This window comes from Odocoileus virginianus, chromosome 20, assembly GCF_023699985.2.
Source record: "Odocoileus virginianus isolate 20LAN1187 ecotype Illinois chromosome 20, Ovbor_1.2, whole genome shotgun sequence".
Classification (NCBI taxonomy): domain Eukaryota; kingdom Metazoa; phylum Chordata; class Mammalia; order Artiodactyla; family Cervidae; genus Odocoileus; species Odocoileus virginianus.
The window spans coordinates 37,099,490-37,122,782 of NC_069693.1; positions in this window are offsets into that span (position 1 = coordinate 37,099,490).

Sequence of the window (23,293 nt, forward strand, 5' to 3'; positions counted from 1 at the left end):
TCGCCCGGCCCTATCCCTCCCTGCCTTCACCTCTAATTGGACGCTGGCCTCTATAGGCTCCGCCCCTCGGCGACGTAAGCCCGCTTCCCTCAGAGTCTAGGCGCCGAGTGGGCGGGGCGGGGCGGGGCGTCGTCGCCCTATTGTCATGGAGACGGGAAGCCGGCGGTGGCGGTGGCGGGCACAGCCCAGCTGAGGTGGCAGCGAACCGGCCGCGACTGAGGCGAAGCCGAGCAGCCCCGAGCGCGCGGAGCCGACCGCTGGCGGCCTCTCAGGCAGCCAAGGGGGCAATGTCCTCCGGGGCTCGGGCTAGGCCGGGGTGATCGCGGGGAGTGCCCAGGAGCGTCCCCGCCCTGCTCGCGTCGCTCCCGCTCTGGCGGCCCTTCAGCTCCCCAGCGCCCGCCCCCGGCTCCGCCCGCCGCCGCCGCCGCCGCCGCCGCAGCCCCTCGCGCTAACGGTCGGTAGCGGCCCGCGCGCGCCGCCCGCCGGGGGCTCGCGCCAGCCACGAGGGAGCGTCCGCGGCTCACGCTCCCGCGCCGCGGAGGAGAGGTGAGCCCCGCGTCCACCCTGCCACCGCGTAGCCTCCGCGTCTCGGCCGGGCTTCCTGCCTCTCGAGCCGCGTCCACGTCCGCCCGTGGACGGATGGACGCGGTTGGTGCCCTGCGCCGCTCCGGGCTCTCGGTAGGCATGGGCCGCGTGAACGTTGGGCGGGATTCTCGTGGTGTGACGGTCCCCCCAGCGGGCGGGCGTGGGCGTGGTCCCCTCCATCCACGCGCGGCGGCTTCACCCTCTCGGCTCTAGTCCAGAATGCTGATCTCGGAAATGGAGCCCTGGAGGTTTGTGCCACCGAGAATCTGAGTCTGTCAACACAGACATCCTCATTACATCATCCTGCCACTCTGGGCAACCCCCACTACCCCCCCAACACACACACACACACACACACACACACACACACACACACACACACACACACACCATATTTACAACTCCTTCCCGCGCCTCCACCCCCGGTTTTCTAATACTGTCTTCTTTTTGGTGTCAAGGACTTGGAGAGAATCCTGGAAGATATTGAAGCATTTAGAATTTATGGTTCTGTTGCTGTGGTTGTCACCTCCGCTCTGCGTCAAATTTGAGACTCATTTCTTAAGGATGTCTCTATTTTCTGCTTTATTTGCACATTGATGGCTCTGCTGCTCGGCTGGCCACCGCCGCCCGGCGTCTGATATAGACTCGTGTTAATATGCGAGAGGGAAGATCTGATTATTAGCAGGCAGGCGGGTAGCATCTGGCGGGTTTTCTCCGTTTTCATGTGAAAGCTTTCCGTTTTTGCTGGTAAACCCGAGGTTTTAACTTTTAGCCTTGGATGCGTTCCTTTCTCTCCCCTCCTTCTTTTCCCCCCTTTATTCATCAGCTTTCCAGTTTGGAGTCTGCTTACTTTTAGCAGTAGTTTAACTCATCTCCTGTCACTGAAGCTTCCCACCCGCCCGCCCCCCGCCCGGCAGGCAGGAACTAACTCCCTCTGGTTCCAGGTTACTAAGACGACTCTTCTTCTTTTCCGCTTACAAGTGCATTTGTATCTTTCTGAACATTTGCACTTAGGTTAGGGCTAGGCATGCCTTGATCTTAATGAAAGACTTTAAAACATTCTAATTTTAAAACTTCCTAAGGGTTTATTGGTTTGTCATGTCTGCACGGATCCTGTTACGCATTACTCTTAAAATTTAGAGCTTTAAAATAACAGACACAATTGTATTGCTAAGACATGGCGTGGAGCTTGCTCTTAGAGTTTTGGCTGTACAGTTGTCATTGTTTAAATCAAGTACAAAAGAGGGTATTCCTGTTTATTTAGTGTAATAACTTTTTACAGTAAAAACTTTAAAGACTTATAAAAGTAGATCTGCTGTATTTTAAAGATCTCATCATTCTTGTGGGAGAGACACAACACTGAGGCTAGGAAAGGCAACAGATTGCTTCTGTCATATCGCTTTGCTGTTTTGGAGTGTACTTAAGGATTATGATTGATAAGGCTGTCTTGCCAGAGAATGTTGACACAGGTGTGCATCGTTATCTTAATTAAGATCCTGAGAAAATGTTGTCTATAAAATGGTGACATAAGAAGGGCGGCATATTTTTGTACAGTTTTGCTTCTGGAGAATTTAATTGCACTAGAAATCTGTCTTTGAGTTCCAAATTTTGTGAGCACTTTGGCAGTACAAGTTTGAGAGAAATGATAGTTCAATGTTGAAGTGTTCTGGCATGTATTGATACTACTTGTGGCTTTTTTGGCAATGCCTCTGTCTGCTTTCTTTGTGCTCCATCTTTGTGGAATAATGGTTTCTGATTTAGAAAGGAAAGCATGAATAACCTAGTATGTTATTAAGCAAACATTTATTAGTATTCAGAAAAAAATATGTAGAGGAAGACATGTTTAATGTGCAGAAACAGGAATGTAATGAAAAAGTAAATATATAAGAAATTTTATGTCCCTTCTTTTTTTTTAAAGTCTCTTAGGAGGTTTTCATGATCTAAAACATTTTCTTTTTTCTTCTCAAGTACTTAGCTACATTGTTTATGGAATGCCTTGTTTTATTTCCAGACACAGAAGAAAACTGTTTTATTTCTTCCAAAATGTGTTTCTGTAAATTCAAGTTGATGAGCAAGTGAAGATAGTGCATTTAGACTCTTATTAGTTTAAGGATCTGAATCATAACCTGGATGACCACTAAAATAATATTACTGTCCTTTACTTCAAATCTCTGAATGCCAAAACAATAGCAAGACGTATGCTGTTGATTATATTACCCCTTGGCTTACCCAGCACCTAATACCCTTCAACATAAGTATTGCATTAAGATTCCCCCCCCTCTCTTTGTAGCTCATGATTTCCTGGAAGCTGGCTGTCCATCAGTGTGTATGTAAGATGTGTGAGTGTTTTTCTTTAATATTAAAACTCACTGTAGAAAAAGGAAATGAAAGTGGAGGAGGCCATAGGCGTTATGATCGAAGAGGCCAGGTATGGAGTCACAGCTTACTCGTGACTCCAGGAATAATTAGCTGCCTGGCATTATATGGGAATCTAAAATCAAAGAATGATTTATTTAGACTTGTTTGCTAAAATGAAAACAGGAGCATTACTTTTGAGATAATTGCTTTAGTTATCCCCCAACTCCCCCATCAAAATTTTTTTTTCTGGCAGCCAGTATCAGCATCCCAGTGTTATTATCCATCTATTATTTTCAAGTATGATATGCTATGTTAAAAGAGATGAAATTGGAATATGAGCTAATTACCTGTCATCTGGGTTAATAAATAATACCAAGTAATTATTAATGTATTAATATGTAATTATGTATTTTTACAGTATAGAAATCTTGGGGAAATTTTCAGTGTTTTTCAGTTGATAATGTGCAAGTAAATGAGTTCATGTGATCCTGAGTGAATTAAACATGTTTTTTAAAACAGATTATGAAAACAGTATTGTATTTTGGAATAACGTTTTCACTCTGAGATAGCAGAGCTTGTTTTGTGTGGTAGTACCTCAATATCTTTACATATTTCCCTTCAGTGTCTATATTGTGTTGACTCCTGTAGTTTTAACATCTTTTTGGTATAAATGTTAGCTGTTTTTATAGAGAATAATTGTCCTTAATAGAATAGCAGCTGATACAACTCTGAAAAGATGTAAAACCTTGGAATTATTATTATTTTTGTTTGATAATGACTCTGGTTTGCTTTCATAGCACTACTCTGGAGTGTGGTACTCATGACTTAATTTCTGCATAAATGTGTAGTATTTTTATAGCTGAAGTATACCTAAGCACCAATTTAGCATGGTAAATTAACTTAGATGCTTCAAAATTGAAAACCAGTATATACAAACGTAGTTAAAATTTAAATCTTTATTAGTGAGGATGCACTTAACATTTGTTCAGGAGAAGAGAATATAATTTTCTCCTGCAGTTATCTTTTATGTAATCCATTTTTCTAGCCTTTTCTCAGGTTAATGATATTCCACACCTTGATACAGTCTTTACTTGTTTATTTGCAGTAATATAAAGTGATACCTTGGAGAAAATTAGATTAGATATTCATATCTAATATCTCAGAAGTATTTAACCAGACTTCTATATTTCCTTAAACAGAATCATTTTTATTTTCTGTGCAGGTTATGAGTATGATGCTTCCATAATACATTTGGATGTTTTCAGCTAAGTTCACGTCTGAACTATGGGGTTCCTCCAAGTGTTGACTGAAATTTGTCCTTGAGCATCCCCTCGCTCATCTGTAAGTGAGTGTCTGCACAATTGTGCTTGTATATTTGGGAGTAAACCCAAAATAGCATCAATGTTTGTTTTACCAAAGTATTTATATTGGTAATAGGGACGGTCTCAGTACAGAATGGAAAGAAGGTCACTTGAGGTCTTTGTTACAATTTTACCAATGTATTAATAAGTAGGGGCATTTTGCTTCATGGAAATGTACTGAATGATTTATTTTTTAATGGTATCTTTGGATAGTGAAATTTAAGAACTCAGTGCTTTTCATAAAAATCAAGACTAAGGTTATGATGTGTTATAAAGATAGAATTATTATTTGAAGGAAATATTTATATCAAATTACAGCTTTTTATTATTTTCATTACCCCAGTTCTTTTTAGAATAAATATAATGGGGTATCAGCTCTAGTCATAGGTACTAAACTCTCTAAATGACAAAGGACATACAGGTGTGCACAAAACTTGTCCCTTCTCATCAGAATAGGGGCTGCTGAACACAAGCAGATGAGAAAAGCTATAAGAAAAAAAAATTGTGCAGAATATTTGTGTTATCTAGTGGGGAGAGCAAAATACTGGATTCAGTGATAGAGAATATTTTCTTAAGTAAAAAAGATGGTTAGAGGACCCCCCCCCCAAAAAAGCTAATTCTACAGAAGGCAACTCGAGTACAGTCTGCTATAGAATCAGTGCTTCTCTGTGAATACTTTCAAAGGCGTTAAAGTGATTCCCAATATTAAATGAAGTAGTATCTAATTGTTTTTAAATAGCACCTTTGTGTTCTTCTATAACTGATTGAGCCTTATAGGTTTTCATTTATGACCAAGAGCTGAAGTATTATAGTAACTTAGGAAACACACAGATACAAAGCAATGTTATACAGTGAACAATGATTCCTCTTTGTCTTTAAGCTTAGTTTTTGGTTTTGGTTTTGTTTTTTTAACCACTTATAAACTTGTTGAATTTTAAAGACAGAGGATTAGATTTTTTTTTTCCTTCCTAAGAATGAATACAGGAAAATCTAAACATATAGGCAAATTGGTTGGATTTTATATCTGTTATTCAACAAAATTTATTGATTCGTATTTATTACTTATATATTAATGGCATTTAAATATATTAAAACTAATTCTCATTTTATATAAAATAGGTGTATGAAAGGGAGTTCCCTACTTTTGAAAAGATGAAGAAAGCATGTCCTTTCCAACAATAATAGATTATGGTTGATTAATTGAGAAGGTTATACTAAATGTTCTCTGGTGGAAATGGTTCAGGTATGCTTTTTGAGAAATATATCATTCAGGAATAAAATCAATTGAAGTATAGGCAATTAAATTGTAATTCAATGAAGGAAGGAAGTGGTAGGAAAGATGAAGCTAACTCTTGCTGTTTTTCTCTTTAAGAATCTACAGTCCATAATGGAGCCACTGTACTGGCTTTTGGAAGGAGGAGATTCTGAAGATAGGGAGGTAATATTATCTCTTTTAAGAAAATACTTTTCTCTATAATCCTGCGCCTTTATTACATATAAGAACTTTATCTAGGAGGCAGCACTTTCTTTAAATTTGGGGTATGGAAACAATCTGATTTTTCTCTGCTGAGTTTTTGAGCTGCTGTGTTGCGAGGGCTGAGAAATCTCAGCTAGGCCTACTCAGCACCCTTAAAATAGCTTCTTTCTGAGAAATAGCGCTGTGATGGTGGCCTACCCATCCCAGTAGGTGTCATTTTAGTGTGTGGTTGATGTGAACGCATTGAGCACTTGCTTAGCTGTCCTCATTGACCTCCCTGGCTTTGTTGCCTTCTCTGGGGGCACACGCTGTCTGCAGGGCAGTTTACTGTCAGCCACCACCCAGCTCAGAGTGGGAGACTCGCTGGTTGACAACTGGTTCCAGAGCTCTGCCAAGGCGCTCTCCAGGCCCAGCCGGGGCCGTGTAGCGCGCGGGAGGCCGGGAGCTCCGCTGCTCGGGTCCCTTCCCTAGCTGTCAGCTTTAGGTCGCTTTCCGTTTTCTGTGTAACCCTGGGCTGTGGGTAATACTTTCCCTTTCCTCTCACTAGGTTGGCTTGCTGCTTTCTGCAGCTGTTACAGGGATTCCCATGGAATGGAGGACTCTGTTTTATTCTGGATGAGATCTCTGAGCATTTCTCCGCATGCTTGTTCAGTTTCAAAAATCTAATGTTGGTGTCCAAGAATGAATCTAAGATTCTTGAACAACAAAAATCAAAAATTAGAAAATTTGTATCAAAAAGAAAAGCTTCCATCTTTTCAGGCTCTGCTGCTGCCTTGACTGTGCAAGTTAAATTAAAAACAGAGTCAAATCCTTTTATAAAATATCAGTCTATCATTCAATCATTCTATTTCGAAGAATGTTTATAAAGGCTTAAATTGTGTTATGGTATTTATGTAATTTTTTTTCCTTTTTAAGAAAAATGATATACTTTTCTAGTCATCAAAAACATCTACTTCCCAAACTATAGCTATAGAAGGATGTTAATGGAATAATAAAGGACTTTATGATGTCTAATTATATAATTGGGAAATGGGTAAGCAACAGTAGTAGTAGCTAAAATCAGTTTCTTCTATTAAACAGCTAGTATAGAGTTAAAAACAAAAAACTTCAAGAAGAAGACTCTGTAATCTTTAAATCAAATGACACTTTTGGTTAACACAATAGGAAGAAGAAGCATACCAATCTGAGATTCTTTTATTCTGGCCTAGGTAGAAGTTGGAAGCAGCTGAAGAGCTGTTAACATATGGCCTGGAAAAAAATTATCTAAAAGTGATTACTTGGAAGGCAGTTTACATTTGCAGAACAATTCAATATTATGACCTTGACCAACTTTTACACTTCATATTACTTGGGTTATTACTCCAGCTTTTAAAATATCAATCTATGGTATAGTTTGTGTATGGAATACAAGGGTATTTTTGAATTGACTAAGTCTTGCTTGTCATTCTAAATTGTGCTTCAGTATTACAAAGTTGAAATGTAATATTTATTAATAGAAGGAAAATATAAAATTTAATATCTGGGCAACTGAGACCTTTAAACCTATTTTAAAAGTATAATCTTGACATCTATGACACTATTTTTTTGTCTTTGAAATATAGATAGAATAATGGATTATTCTAAAATTCAAATGTTTTATTTATTAATTCCAAGTTTTGTTCTCTATAATGGACTTTTAAAGTAAAAGGAATACGTGCTTTGGTCATGGACTAATTTATTAAGCATTAGTACACAGAAAATCAGCCTTGATTAATTTAAAACTGTGAAAGGGGGCAGGTAAAACTGTTTTCAGCTGAAATTTCCTAATGCAGCAACCATTTAAATTAAATGTTTGTTAACATAATAGTGATGGCATTTTTTCTCCTCCTCCTCCTTGTGGTTTTGTCCAACTAGATGTTACAGTGGCAGTTGCGCTGACTGTTAAGTGTTTAAATGATGACACCATTATGTGAAGTGATTTTGAAATGAGAGATTCCAGCCAAGAATTACATCTGCTCCCATCTCCTTCAAATCATACTCTCTGGCAGTACAGATTATGATTGATTTGTTTGTGACAGATTGCAGGAAACAGTCATTGATTTTCCAATATTTTACCTTAAAATTATTTACAGTTGTAACCATGGGGAGGTATTTCCATGGGCTGTCAGCCCCTGAAAGACTGGGATAATATTCCCTGCTCTCTGACAAGACAAATTACCTGTAATGAGTGCAGTAGCTGAAGGGTATACTTTTATTTTAAAATATGTCAATAACCCCAGTGACTAAACGAATATTGATTTAGCATAATGAAGCCTGAGTAATGTGAAAATGAGCTTTTTCAAGGAGCATGGTAAAGACTTTCTTTTTAGCTGGTTGTAAGAAGCTTTTCATTCTTTTCAACTAGTGGAGATAAGGAGTCTAATATGCAAACCATCAGAATGATAGTGTTATTTGTGATAACCAGGGTCCAAATATTCTGCCCTTGCTTTTATCGATTCTTTTTCAAGTCTTATTTGGAGTCTTACTTTTAGTCATAGAACAGACACTGGTTTACTTGCTGTTACCTTTAGCCAACTTAATATATTTACCATTTCAGCATCTTTTGCATTAGAACCTCTGGTATTAAATATTAACATATAAGTCCATATCCAGTCATTTGTAGATGACATCATAATTATGTTAAGACATTTCAAATGGGTCTATTGTAGTATTTAATGTGTTGTATTTTATGGTAGAATAATTCCCAGTCCCTGGACATCAGATTGCTTTCACTGGGAATGAAGATTAATTTACTTAAGTCCTGATATTTTAGGCAGCAGTGCATGTTTCCATTTTGGTTAGAATTTCCCCTCCTTTCCAAATGTAATTCTCAACTTTTTAATGGATTAAGGCTCTAAAATATAAGGCCCTTCAAACAAGAATGATAGTAAAGTAGTATATAGCTTTGTTTTATAGTTCATTGAGGAGCCTGAAGATCTTATACCTAAACTGGTATAACCTAACATATTTTATGATAACTAATAGTAATGAAATTTTATTGAAAGCAGTAGGTAAAGTCCCTTTAGAAATTAAAAATGAGTTTTGATTTAAAGAAAATTCAGATGACTCTTTGTGAGTGCTAGTTCTTTTGCAGTACTGCTTCGGGAATGTTGCAATAAAATAAAAAATACAAACAGGTCTTTTAATGGAAAATAGGATAGACTCTAGAACAAAAATTATCATTTTGTTTTTTTTTTCCCCCAGGAATTTGCCTGAGGGTGTGAGACAGATGATTTCTGTTACTCATCCTAGTTGTGTCCTACAATAAACTGGATACTTTATAAAAAAAATACTGGTCCCTTGGTTTCAAATGCTATAAGATTTTAGTTCTCCATTATCCTCTCCTCCAAATTCTTTCCCTTTTTCTATAAAGGACCTTTGAAAATAGAAATATAAAGCTTGCACCATCATCATATGTGAAACTGACAGCCCAAATTCTTCAATCATTAATTTGGTTTATAGTTTTCTAAGTTGATCTCATATCCTTAGAACTTATCTATGGATAAGACTTATCTACAGAGTATACCCTCCAGAAAAAAATAAATATAGATCTTTCTCCTCAGTAATTTAAAAAAATAAAGCATATTTTCTTGAGACAAATCTGTGTTAAGGAAAACATCTATGTTGTTGTTTAGTTTATTTTGGAGTAAAATAATAAATATATATGGTAAGCACCTCCTGACCCCATCATGTAGTTTAAACCTGGCTATTCGCCTACATGTGCAGAACTATTTATGTGAGTAAAATTTAATAGTTACATAGATAAAACAAAGCTTTTTCTGGGGAAATTATTCTCTTTTGGATACTCTGCCCTTTTCTATTTCTTTTCTCCCCTTGAAAAAAAACTATCCAGCCCTTGCTCTCCTTTAGGGAAAAACTATTTAGATAAAGTGTTTTTAAATCATGCAAGTCATTGCTTGGGGTTGGTTAAAACATTTATTTTTTTTCAAAAAGGAGGAAATGCCCCGTTTGAAAAACCTTTCTTGCATTTGTATCTATTAAGATAAACAGTTTACTTTGATACGGTACATACCAATCTACTTAGTTAATTTTTTTCCAGAATTCATTTTACTCTGTTTGGTCTGACCTTCTATGATAACTTAATATAGGAACAAATTAGCATATAATTCTATTTTCCATGTGACCTCAACCAGTTGCAGAATTGTACCACCACTTTTGAGGGGGGCAATATGATATTTTATGTAGACTCTAGCATTAAGCATTTGCAAATGTTCACTGCATCCTGGTTCATGTGTTATCAAAAATGTTTAAAAGTAAGCAGTTAGAGGAAATCCTCACCCCTATTACTAAGGTATTACAATGCCTCCAAAAGGTAGCATTTTTAATTAGTATACATGATTGATTAGTGATTTGTCTTCTCCCAAGCATAAAGCAGCTGGGCAAAATTAAGTGAGGTTGGTGAAGTATAAGAAGATATTAGGGGTTGATGGTAACAGTGATCATGACAACTAAATAGATCTTTTTTTTTCCCCCCCTTTTAGATTCAGCAATCAGTCTTTGAAATTTCCTGTGGTCTGTTCAATCTAGATGCAAAGGACATGGAAAAATCAAGTGCTCAAGTGGTTTAAATATGTTTTGGATATTCTTACTTATAGATTACAGGATTTTTCCAATTAAATCCACAGTTGTCATGCAGAAGGAGGTTATGCCCTTCTTGATCACCAATTTTATTTGAAATGCTTAGTGTTATAGTATGTTACTGAATGCTGTTTTAATCAAAGTATAGAAAAAATAAAATCAATTTTATATGTTGACTTTTTTTCTAAAATGACTTTATTGGACTGAACGAATGTTTATACGTGAAAAAGAGGGTTCCCTCCTGAGAAAAATCACTTTCTCCATTATAGCAATTCTTCTGGCAATCTGATATCATTAGAATAGATTTAAAATTTAATGCGACCCTATTATATTTATGGAAGAAGAAAGACTTAAAAGGTATCCATATATATAATTTTAATTCTCTATAATAGTCCCTCTGGAATGGAACATTTTCTTTTCAAAAAATCTATTAGCTCAACTCAGGTATGAGGGAAAAATCATCTCAACTGGCAGAGCATTTGTTACGTGTTTAAATATTTGGTTTATATAAAGAAGGTTGACATCCAGTCTTCCACAGAGTTCTTGTATTTGGGCAGACTGAATAATGAGGGGTTGCCTTGTCATTGGGAAATTCCTTGTTGTGGCCTTTGTGGTGGCTGAAGGAAAACGGAAGTATTCCTCTGTGGCAGGCAGGCCTCTGGCTTCTGTGGTGTGAACACTGTCAAGGGGTATGTCTGACCAGAGGTAGCCCTTAGTGAGGGGACTGGAGAGATGCACAGATGCTGATGACACCTGAAGAAGTAGTGGTGAGTGACTGTTTTGTACATGACCTAGTTTGTACTTCATCCACTTCTATAGTTTTCACAAAGTGCTATGATAAATTCTTAAGCTCAGATCTCCGTACAGCAAAGTGAGTTTTTTAGGCTAGAATATTTTTTGTTTTTAGTTAAACTTTATATTTTGAGATAATTACAGATTTCACATGCAGTTTTACTAAATAATGGAGAGGTCCTTTGTACCTTTAGTTAGTAAGTTTCCCCTCTGTAGGGAAAGTATCACAACCTGGATGTTGGTGTCATTACAGCTCAGATACAGAACTTCCATCACCAGAAGGATTCCTCACTCTGCCCTTTTATAGTCATACATGCTTCTCTCCTGGTCCTCTCCTTTTATCTTAGCAATCACTAGGCTGTTCTCCTTTCCTATAATCTTTTTTTTCTTTTCAAGGATGTTCTATAAATGGAATCATAGAGTATATAACTTCTTGGGATTGACTTTTCTTACTCAGCACAATTTTCTGGAGATTCAACTTGCATGTATCAATATTCTGTTCTTTTTATGGTTGGGTAATATCCCAGGGTATGGTTGCCCCACAGTTTGTTTAACCATTGTACCAGTTGAGACTTCAGTGTTGTTTCTGGTTTTTCACTATTATGAATAAAACTGCTGTAAACATGCATGTACAGATTTTTATGTGAACATAAGTTTTCATTTTCCTGGGATAAATGCCCAGGAGTGTGATTGTGGGTCATATGATAATTACATAGAGTCTTTTTAAGACTAGAATTGATTTTGTGTGTATGGAAGGGGAGACAAAGAGAACATCTACATTTTTGTGGTATTTTTGCTTTAACTGGATTTGTCTATGATTTCAAAACATACAGACTATTTTAAATAACTTGTAGCTAGATATAAAAAAAAAAACCATTTTTCCACAAACTAGATTTTCTTCTTATTTCTAGAGAAATACTTTTGGGAAAAGACTGACTTTTGGGGGCGGGGGAAGCAATTTCTGTGTAAAGGAATAAAGGCAGACGTACACTATAGAAAAGGGCTGCAAAGCTGACAGGTTACTTGGGGAAGATTTCCAAGTGTTAATAGGAGACTTACCATTCAAGGGTATATTGTAATAGTTTTTCAATTTGTAGACTTTAACTTTTGTCACTACCGTGTTGCCTGCAGATTTTATTTGTAGAATAAATTCATTATCTTTACAATTTGTGTTCAGCTGTGTTGCGTTTCATGCCCATCTAATTCAACTATAGGCATGTAGGAAGAAAAAGAAGGAAATGAAAAACAAAAAGTGTTTTTTCTAGTGCAGGCATGCTCAGCTGTGTCCGACTCTTTTGCAACCAACCCTGTGGACTATAGCCTGCCAGGCTCCTTGGTCTGTGGGATTTTCCAGGCAAGAATACTGGAGTGAGTTGCCATTTCCTTTTCCAGGGGATCTTCCTGACCTAGGGATCAAACCTGTGTCTTCTGAGTCTCCTGCATTGGCAGGTGGATATTTTACCACTAAGCTACCTGGGAAACCCATCTTTTCTAGTACCTGGCCCCTAACATGCAGCTACTTTATATGATGCTTAGTGGAAGAATGACTTTGTTTCCAACTCTGGTAGAAATTATGCTGGTATACTTACTGAGATGTAATGAAGCATATACAAAAGCATCTATGTTATATTTTGGGAGAAACCCTCTGAAAGAATTTTATTTTGCTTTTCTACATACATTGACTTTAGCGCTCTTACTGAAGATGGAGCCCCATGTCTTTTCAGAAACCTTCAGACGCCATTAAGGGGTCACAATAACCCTTCCAACGAAAGTCAATGTTATAAATCTTTAATTTCTTCCAGTGAGGCCTTAGGGGCCTCACCTGAGGCCAAGCAGACCCCAATCTTGCAGTGATTCTAAATATAACTTCATTTTTAACCCATTATGGCCGTGACCACAGTGATATAAATTACATAAGACAATAAAATAGCCCTTGCCCTTGAAAATGACCTGGACAAAAGATATTGTGGACACATGGAATCTATAAATACCAGTGGTCACTCTTCATGAAGCCGCAAGGGAAGCATCTCTGTCTAGCCCTTCTAGGCACTGGGACCCCTAATGATAAAGAACAGCAACACAGACCCTAAGCCCTTAGAGTGGCTCTCTTGATTCTTAGATTAGGGGATGGGGAGAGGGGAGAAGTAGAAAGAAACAGAGATAGAGACCAGCATGATTATGTGTTACTAGAAACCCAGGACCTTCAGAATTTAGGAAAGAGACTAGGAAAGCTGAAGCTGCTGGAACAGGCCTCACAGAAAATGGTGGACTTCAACTGGGATGGAGCATATACATGATATGGAGAAAAAAAGACATTAGGAAGAGAAACGAGCTGCAGTGCATTTTGTTGAAAGTGGGGTGCAGTCTGATCTGGCTAGAATTTCCTGCGACATTAAAATGGTTTGTGACTGCCCCAAAGTATACTTAATAGCTTCCTATGTTTTAGGAACTCACCAGAAATGTGGCAGGCTTTCTTTAAGAGTAATATTTGAATTATGTGTATTTGAGAGAAAAAACAAATGGATACTCTTCCTCCTAAAACCAGGGCTTGGAAGTATTTTTGTTATGAAGCTCAGTTCGTGAAAACCAAAATATTTTCTTCCCTTTATATTTGATAAGGGATAAAATATTTTGTACCTTTCTAATGTCTTAAATGCATAACCTATAAGACTATATAATACTTTGAAATGTTTTATTTATTTTAGGTTTAAAATAAAAGAACTTTAAATTCTTTTAGAAGAGCTCCAAAATTAAAACTGCAAGATCACATGTAGATAAAAGTTACATAAAGAACATGTTTGTAAGATGGTACATAGAGCTGATGGCTTTACTAAGAAACTGTTTTGGGCACCCTAAGAAAATACAAGTATTTTCTCTGCATTTTTTTCAAGCATTCAAGGTAGGAAGAGAGCTGAGAGTCTCTTCTAAACATGCATCCAATTTTAGGAGGCTAAACCAGGACTCTCTAGTATGACTGAGGCCCTTTATGTCAGGAACCTGGAAAAAGGAAGCCACCTAAGGGACCATTAGAGTTCTTTAAGTTTATATAAATCATAGACTTGATCAAAGTGGTTATAAAAGACAGCCAAGTTAAGACACTCAGGACTTTACATGTAGTAATATAAACTCCAGTACCCTCAACTGTATACCATTGCCAACAAGGAGACCAAGATGAACTGGGTCTTACGAAAGTGCTACCTGAGGTGGGCGACTTAAAAGTTCCGAATACACATGATGACCCAGCATTGTGGAATCATCTTGTAATACTGTTTATCTAGCAGTTTAAGAAAAAAGAAGAAGAGAAACAGAAAACGGTGCTATTTTGGATAGTTTAAAATTTTTTTTTACAAATACTGCAAATCATAGGTTGGTTACCACTAGACTTCCTGGCTCTGCTGTGATTGCTATATTCTCTGTATATTCTTTTAAAATACCGAGCACTTTATAATTTTGTCTATAATTGTTTACGTATATTTTATCCACAAAGTGTTTCTAGAACAACTTACATTGCTAAATTACCTTAGCCTACCTGCCATCTTTAAGCTTTATGTATGAATATACTGAAGTGTCAATTGCAAGACACATTAGCAGACTATTTAATTTTTCTTTCCAGAAGTCTTTTTATTCAAAACACCTTTCAAATTCAATGCATAAAAATAGCAGGCAGCTCCCACTTGCAGGCTTTTGAAGCTGGAGAAGACGTGTTTTTCACATGAAGAAGCTGAGTCCCGGGAAGATGAAATGCCTCAGTGGTAATAAGGATCTTTTGACTCCAAAGCAGATGCTGCCAACTTGAAGATGCTTGTCCCCAATTCTGGAAATTCAGTCTTCAGATGCTTGTATCACAACCCTATTCTTCATAATATTTTGTTTTACAGACATCAAAAATAAATGTCTAACTCACCATCTGTATGTGCCATCCAAACGTTTTGGCACCCAGTATTGGTACAAGTAACAAGGTAAAGCATGTTAATCTCAGAACTGGATTTTAACCAAAAGAATGTTCCATGTATTCATTACTATTTATGCATACCTGCTGGGTTTTAACATTGTGATAAATTCAGGGAATCAAATCTGAATACATGTTCCCTGCATTCAACAAAGTGGCCATTGGACTCAGGCCTAGAGTTGAAATGGTGAGCAGCATGCAGTGTTTGTCTTTGCAGAGCTTGGAGCTTAGCATCGGCCATGGCTACAGAGGCATAAACAGACCATTTCAGCTCAGCATGGTGAGTCCTGAAGGAAGGGGAAGCCTGGTGCCTTTGGGAGTCAGTGAGGAGCTCGAAGGAAGCAGGAGATATGTGTGCAGAGATGGGAAAGAAATGAGAGTAAGCAGGGGCCAGGCTGGAAGGGCAGTTTATATGCCAGACAGAGCAGCTTGGACTTCATCTTCCTTCCACCAGATCAGCTCTGCATTATGGAGGTAAAACTTTCAGTGGTGATATGGGGAGTCCCATTGGAGACCAGCAAGACTGGATGATAAGAGACTTTTTCAGTGGTTTTTGCAAGTAGTTGTCCAGGAGTGAGATCAGTTGCAGGAGCTGAGAAAGTGGCCAGGGGAAGGAAGGATGTCAGTGGATTGATGTGAGATGTTAAGATGCTAGAAATAAAAGGACATGTGACTGAAGGGTTACAAATGCAGGCAAAGGAAAAGCATGTCAGTGAGGATGTCCTGAAAGCTGCAGCAGTTAGGTTGTGGTGGTGGTGGTTCGAGACAGGGAACCTAAGAGAAGACAGTGTCTTTTCTCTAATGGAGAAAAGACAGTGTGGGCAGATCAGTTGGTTTTGAGGTACTAGTAGAATATCGAGGGGGGGGTTGGAACTCACAATCTTGAAGCAGCCAGAGAACACAATCTATTCTTTCGTATCAGTCTATTTTCTTTTCTCTGAAAGGCAGGTTTCTTAAAAAAAAAAAAAAGTTCTCTTTCATTATTAAATGTTTTTTCCTTGTGCGGTACAGCTGTAATGATCACATGGAAAGCAAGTCTGAGATGAACTGTTCAATATTACTGGGCAACATTTGTTTAAAAAAAAAGATGTGGTTCAGAAGGATATAAAGGAAGGAAAGTGAAAGACTGTTCCTGGTGATAGCTGTCCCCTCAACAGCTCAATGGATTAAGTACACTAAATTTCAATTGTGAAGAGGGATTTAAAGATAAAGAGGGAGGGGCAAAACACTTCTAGGAAAAAAGGACTGGAGAATAGTTTTGTTTTTAGAAGCTTGGCAAGTTTGGATTACAATATATGCTTAAGTGATTAGTAAGTAACATTATCTGGATCATATTACTTTCAACATTCACCCACAAGTCCTTACTTAGCATGTACTGGGTATTGGGTACAGGGTACTGGACAGTGCTGGCCATTGAGTAGGGACCACACTGGGCATGATCCTTCCCTCACAGTTTGTAGTCTAGCTGGAGGACTATAATTCTGAAGGTAGCCCTCTGTGATATTTCTGTCTGTATCTGTTTACTATCACTAACATATATTGGGAGGACAACTTACGACTCTCAGATCCCATAGAAATGAATATCTATACCTCCAGAGGGCACTGCGATGTTCACAGCAGGAAGAAAAAGAAAGGATTGACTTGCCTTGACTTTCTTCTACCTGTTGAGGTGGGGCTGGTGGGATTGTTATTCGAAGCAGGGGACTGGAACATATGTGGATAGTAGCTCCTAGATATTCTTGAGTGGCTGAGAAAGAGTTGTGACTTGTTCACTCACAAGGGTCCGCATTCCCTTCCAGCGTAGTACACTTGTTACAGTTGATGAACCTGTATTGACACCATCACCCATTGTCCATAGTTTACAGTAAGGTTCACTGTTGATGTTTTACATTCTGTGGATCTGGACAAATGTGTAATGATGTGGATCCACCATTAAAGTATCATACAGAATAGTTTCACTGCCCTAGGAATCCTCTGTGCTTTACTGTTACTCATTTCCTCTCCACCAACCCCTGACGGCCACTGATCTTTTTAGTGTCTTCATAGTTGTGCCTTTTCTATAATGTTATACTGTTAGAATCATCAAGTATTTAGACTTTTCAGATTGGCTTCTTTCAGTTAATAATATGCACTTAAGGTTTCTCTTTGTCTTATTATGGCTTTACAACTCATTTCTATTTAGTGCTGAATAATATTTCATTTTCTGTATGACCAGAGTTTATCCATTTACCTAATGAAGTACATTTTGGTTGCTTCCAAGTTTTGGCAATTATGAATAAAGGAGCTGTAAACATCTGTGTGTAGGATTTTATATGGATATAAATGTTTAACTCCTTTGGGTAAATATCATAGAGTGCTATTGTTGGACCATATGTAAGAGTATTTAGATGTATAAGAAGCTGCCAAACTGTCTTATAAAAGTGGCTGTATTATTTTGCATTCCCACCAGCAGTGAATGAGATTAGGCCTCTGATTTAATGAGCCTATGCCTCTTGCCTGAACTTCACAATCCTTCTTAGTCTTCCTCCTCATGAGCTAGGACAGGGTGACTAGAGTGGGCTGGAGTTACATATTTCCCTTCTTCCCTGTGGAAGGCTCGAGCCCACTGGAAATGGGTATTTGTTTTCCCTCAGGTCAGTTAGGCTTTGGTAATACCCTAGCAGGTTAGGCTCTATTAAAATAGTTTCCCCTGAGGACAGATCTTGTTAAGATGAGAGTTCTGGAACATTTTAAAATAATTCCTTTTCCCCTCCCCCTTATAGAAACTCAACGTTTTTTGGGGTTTTGTGTGTGTGTTTTTTTTTTCTTTCTGGATATTCACTGTGAGAATCTGGTTGAGCTCCTGGAGGTAAAACTCATAAAAGTGTGGGGAAACTCCCTCTGACTGGGTCCCCCTGGGTCTCCCCGTTGCTTCTCAGAGTTGTCTACACTGAGCCTCTGGCATCTGGTCAATTACAATTCAGGTTCTCCTACCCCACTATTGCTCTCATGGAGGTTTCTGCTTGTGGGTTTCTGCTCTACTAAGTTATGGTTTTCTGTCTTCACCTGTCTCTCTCTCTCCAACTTTGGGGGCAAATGTTTGCCCTGTAACCTCGCTTCTCTATGGCTCTTGCAGGATTGATGATTTTTCAATTTGTTCAGTATTTTACTTGTTTTATATTAGAGTTGTTGACATCTAAGCTCTTTACATGTTGGACCAGAAATTGGAAGCCCACAAACACTTATCAGCCTGTGATGAGATAAATACCAAAAAAGAAAAGAAAGTGTTTTAGAAACCTAAATAGTTCTTTGAAATTGCTGTGATATCCAAGTATACAATTTTATATTTTACAAAAATATTGGTCTGCTCTGCAGAAGATTAGAAAATAGGAATGAAACAAAACGACAGTAAGCAATTGGCCCTTTACTCCAGATAAGTGGAGAAGCATGGGAGTAGGAGGCAGTCAAGAAAATAATGATTGGGATGGGAATTATACCACTTTTGCAGTTGTCTAGAAAGTGCTCTGAGATCCCTGGGGAAGAAGATCAAACTGTTTGGAGTACAAAGAAAAGGGTGATTAGGGCTTTTCAGAGTGGATGTGATGGGGAGGGAACAGCAGCCTATGAGAAGGCAAAGAGAGCTCCTATCCCCCTCCTACCTTACCCGAGCTGTCAGAGTGATCTTCCTAACATAGAGATCAGACCATGTCACCCCCTTGCTTAAATCCTTTAGAGACACCCTCTGCCTAATGCTCCCCAACTTCTCAGCCCCATTCACAAGGCTGCTCACCACCTGACCAGAGGACCCGTCTGGCATCATTTCTACCACTCCAGCCCATGCACCCTTCTCTCCAGAGGCTGGTTTTCCTAAAGTAGATCAGAGCATGGACTACCATTTCCATCATACACCTCCATCATCACAGGTAACAGCTGTGCATCTGTGGCCTCTTCTGTTTGGAAGGCCTTCCCTCCACTCACTCTTTTCTGGTGAATCCCATATATCCTTTAACATCATCCTCTGGGGGATTTTCCTACATTTGATGTCAAATGTACAGATGAAGGAGACCCAGGAGCTCTGTCAGTTTTAAATGTGGAGCTGGAAGGGAAACTTACAGATTCAGCCACACTTCTGATAAGCTCATATCCTTGTGTCTTCGTTGGGTATCTCACAACTGGAAAGAGGGATGTGTTTCAGGCCATAGGTAGGAGCAATTACTACATAACCCTGAAGCCAGCATCTGGATGCCTCAGGGCTGGGGAGACCAGAGAAGAGGCACTCAAGGTCAGGGGCGGGGAACTAACTTTCCAGGATGGAGGCAGCTCCCCTGGGGTTCCCATCCTCCTCACAGAGAGAGCCTCTAAAGCAGGACTTGGCAAACTTTTTCTCGAAGGAGCCAGATAATGGATATTTTTGGCTTTGTGGGCTAGACAATGTCTGTTGCAACTGTTTTGTCCCTGCAACGCAAAGGCAGCCATGGACAAGTGGGTGTGGCTGAGTTCCAGTGACACTTTTACAAAAGTGTTCCAATAACATTTATGAAAACAGGCTGCAGGCTGGATTTAGCCCATGGGCTACAGTTTGCCAAACCCTGCTCAAAGGAAGGAAAATGTCCCCTTTCTTCTGCCCTGTCTCTAAATAGCCTTTCGAGGCCTCACTAAGTTTACCTTTATAGTTTCTAAATTTCTGAGTTTTTTCCCTTCAGAATAGCATAAACAACGAGTGATCTGCCCCTACTTGCCAATCAATTGCAGCGGCCTGAAATGTCCTTTATTGGTGGAGTGAAAGATGCAATGGCATACACTGAACATGTATAAGAGTTTGTAAAATTAATCCTTAACCCAGGTGTCTTAATGAGATAGACACATGAGATGCTTACTGTGAATGATATGAGAACTAAAACATTATCATAAAGTGATTTGGTAATATCTTTGGTGCTCTGCCTGTGTTTTGCTGGGCTTTGTGGAATTTGGACCTGGAAGGTAGAGTTGAGCTTTTCATAAACCGGGTAAGGCTAGAGGGGGGGATACCCATGTCCATGACCTAGTATACTGTCTATAATTCCCAGTCTATGAGAAAAACTGCACAGCTTACTGATACCCTGTCTTTGAAATAATAAAGTAGACAGTATAGCAAAGCATCAGTAGGCCAGTAGACATTAAAGGCAAGTACACCTGCCTCAAATGGCTCAAATGGTCATGCTGCCGCTGCTGCTAAGTTGTGTCAGTCGTGTCCAACTCTGTGCGATCCCATAGACGGCAGCCCACCAGGCTCCTGTCCCTGGGATTCTTCAGGCAAGAACACTGGAGTGGGTTGCCATTTCCTTCTCCAATGCATGAAACTGAAAAGTGAAAGTAAAGACACTCAGTCCTGTCTGACTCTTCGCGACCCCATGGACTGCAGCCCACCAGGCTCCTCTGTCCATGGGATTTTCCAGGCAAGAGTACTGGAATGGGTTGCCATTGCCTTCCCTGTCAAATAGTCATAAACTCTATATAATACTCAAACCAAATAGCCATGTAAATGAAAACCTAAAACAGTGGGGTTATTAAAACCCTGACATCATTAGCATCAGGGAAGCAAGTAGAGGAGGCTTGCTAATGCTATGATGGTCTTTATCACCACGTTCTGTTCTCAAGAGGCTCCACAGAGTTCACCCTGCTACCCTGTTTCTCCAAAGCCACAAATCAGGACATCTTTTGTCTCCTGACTGAACAGATGGCCCAGTAGCAAGGCTTGTGCCAGGGGAGCCATGAAGGGGGACTCTGGCCTTGTCTTCATCATCTCCTGGTCCTATTTGGAGAAGGGTGTGCTGCAGTCCATGGGGTTGCGAAGAGTCGGACACGACTTAGCGAATGAACAACAACAACAGATTAGCCACAGTCTCCTACTCTGAAAAATAACCAGAATGGGACATTGTTCCCCCAATAGGTTTTGCCCCCAAATGCAGTTGGAATCAAGGTGTGCTTTATACCCAGCAGTGGAGTGGTTTCCTTTACAATCTCAAACTCTTTCCCTTTCCATAGGTCTTAGAGGTCTAAACAACTCCAAGAAAAGTTGATGATACTCCCGATATCTCGCTTCTTTTATTTATGTGACAGCCAGACCACTTGTAAATTATATTTCAGATAAACAACAATCTGTTGAGCACCTAATAGGTCATTATGATGTGAAATAAATGAGTGGTGTAGAATATTACTAGATCCTTACCCAGATACATAGCCTAGATTCATTCTCCTACAGCCTCTTCTCATGAATATAATGTGTGATTATTTAGATTTTATCAAAAGGGTACAAATGAGCAATTTCTTCTCTCTTTTCTCCCCACTTATCTTAGGACATTTTTGTTTTTCATTTTGAAAAGTCATGGTGAATATATTTATGGTCAGCGTTGAAGAAGGCTCGTTTTAGTTTATTCTAATGTTATGTACTTTAGTGCTTGAATTATTTACTGTGGGTCTGGTTATTGACCTATTTTATTTGTCGTTTTATGACATACATATTTTCAGTGGAGACACTTAGGCTAAGCTATATTTATTTATACCGCAGTACATTAACCATAAAACTATCTAACTACAGTAAAAACCACGATAATCTGGAACCCTCGAGGAGTGGGTTATTCAAGATAGCCAAGTTTGAAAAATGAACATTAACTATTTGTGATGGAAACCTTTTAAAAATGGATCATACCTTTCCCTCTTATCTTGAAAATGAGGTATCAAGTCAGTGAACTTTGATAATTACTCATGGTCTTCAGTTAGAATCACACTCAGCTTTCATTAAAGGACTTGGGTGTTCTGTTTTGTTTTTAGTTTTTGTTGCTGTTTGTTTTTAATTCTCACAGGCATTTCTTAAACCAGTCTTCTTTCTTCAACGGCTGTCAGCTGTGTTTCTCACTGCCGCCACCTGCCCCCTACACCCACCTCTAGCCTTCCCTCTGCCTTTCAATTTACTGCTTTTATACTTTTGTGGACTTGAAAACTAGGTGACGAAACTCATGAGAATATGGGGGGGTTGCCTGAGAAAGGACTTCCGGGAACCCATTAACAGGTCAGATACTGCAGTTGGGTATTGACTTGCCACCAACCCTTCTCTCCCTGAAAACTCTTCTTTATTAACGTGTTGGTTGTCTTTGTTCTAGTCAGTGGTGGGGCGGAGCTGCTGTAATTCCTCCCCTCAACACGCTTCTCTACCCAGCAAAGCTCTGCAACGAGAAGCTGATTCTAGCCAGGCTAGGGGAGCTCTGGGCCTTGTGTCTGGGAACGAAGGCAGCTAGTTGAATACTCCTTAGAAAAGAAAATCAGATTTAAAACAGGCCTCATCTTATGTTCATAGTTTATTCAATGATGCGTACATCATGCTGCTGCTGCTGCTGCTAAGTCGCTTCAGTCGTGTCCGACTCTGTGCGACCCCATAGACGGCAGCCCACCAGGCTCCTCTGTCCCTGGGATTCTCCAGGCAGGAATACTGGAGTGGGTTGCCATTTCCTTCTCCTACTATCCTGCAAATTCTCCTTCTCTTCTCTGCTTCTTTTTCCTTTTTTTTTATTTTAATAAAATGCTGAACATATGCTCTTTTAGCTTGTAACTTATTGGGACTAAAGCTAACACATCTAAAAAATGCTTTTCCAAAAAAGCATCTCTTGTCAAAACTGCAGAACTGGGGCTTCCCTGCTGGTCGGTCCAGTGGTTAAGAATCTGCCTTGCAATGCAAGGGACACCGGTTGGATCCCTGGTCTGGGAAGATCCCACCTGCCATGGAGCAACTAAGCATGTGCCGCACAGCTGCTGAACCCACGAGCTGCAACTACTTCAGGCCCCACACCTCGAGTCTGTGCTACCCAAAGAGAGAAGCAATCACAACCAGAAGCCCGCACAGTCGCAATGAAGAGCAGCACCCACTCTCCGAAACTGGAGAAATCCCATGTGCAGCAACAAAGATCCATCACAGCCCAAAGAAATATATAAATCTTAAAAACAAACTACAGTGCCCTTAATAATTCTAATTTTTAACGTACATTATTATGGAGCTACTCCATATATTTTTGCATTAGTTTCTTTGCACAGAAACAAGTGAAAAATGCCTTATTAAAGATGCTGACAGGTGAATATTAGACTAGAAACTTGGTTGTCTGGCATTTCCGTGGTGCTTAGCAGCATCTCCAGGGTTTCACCGTG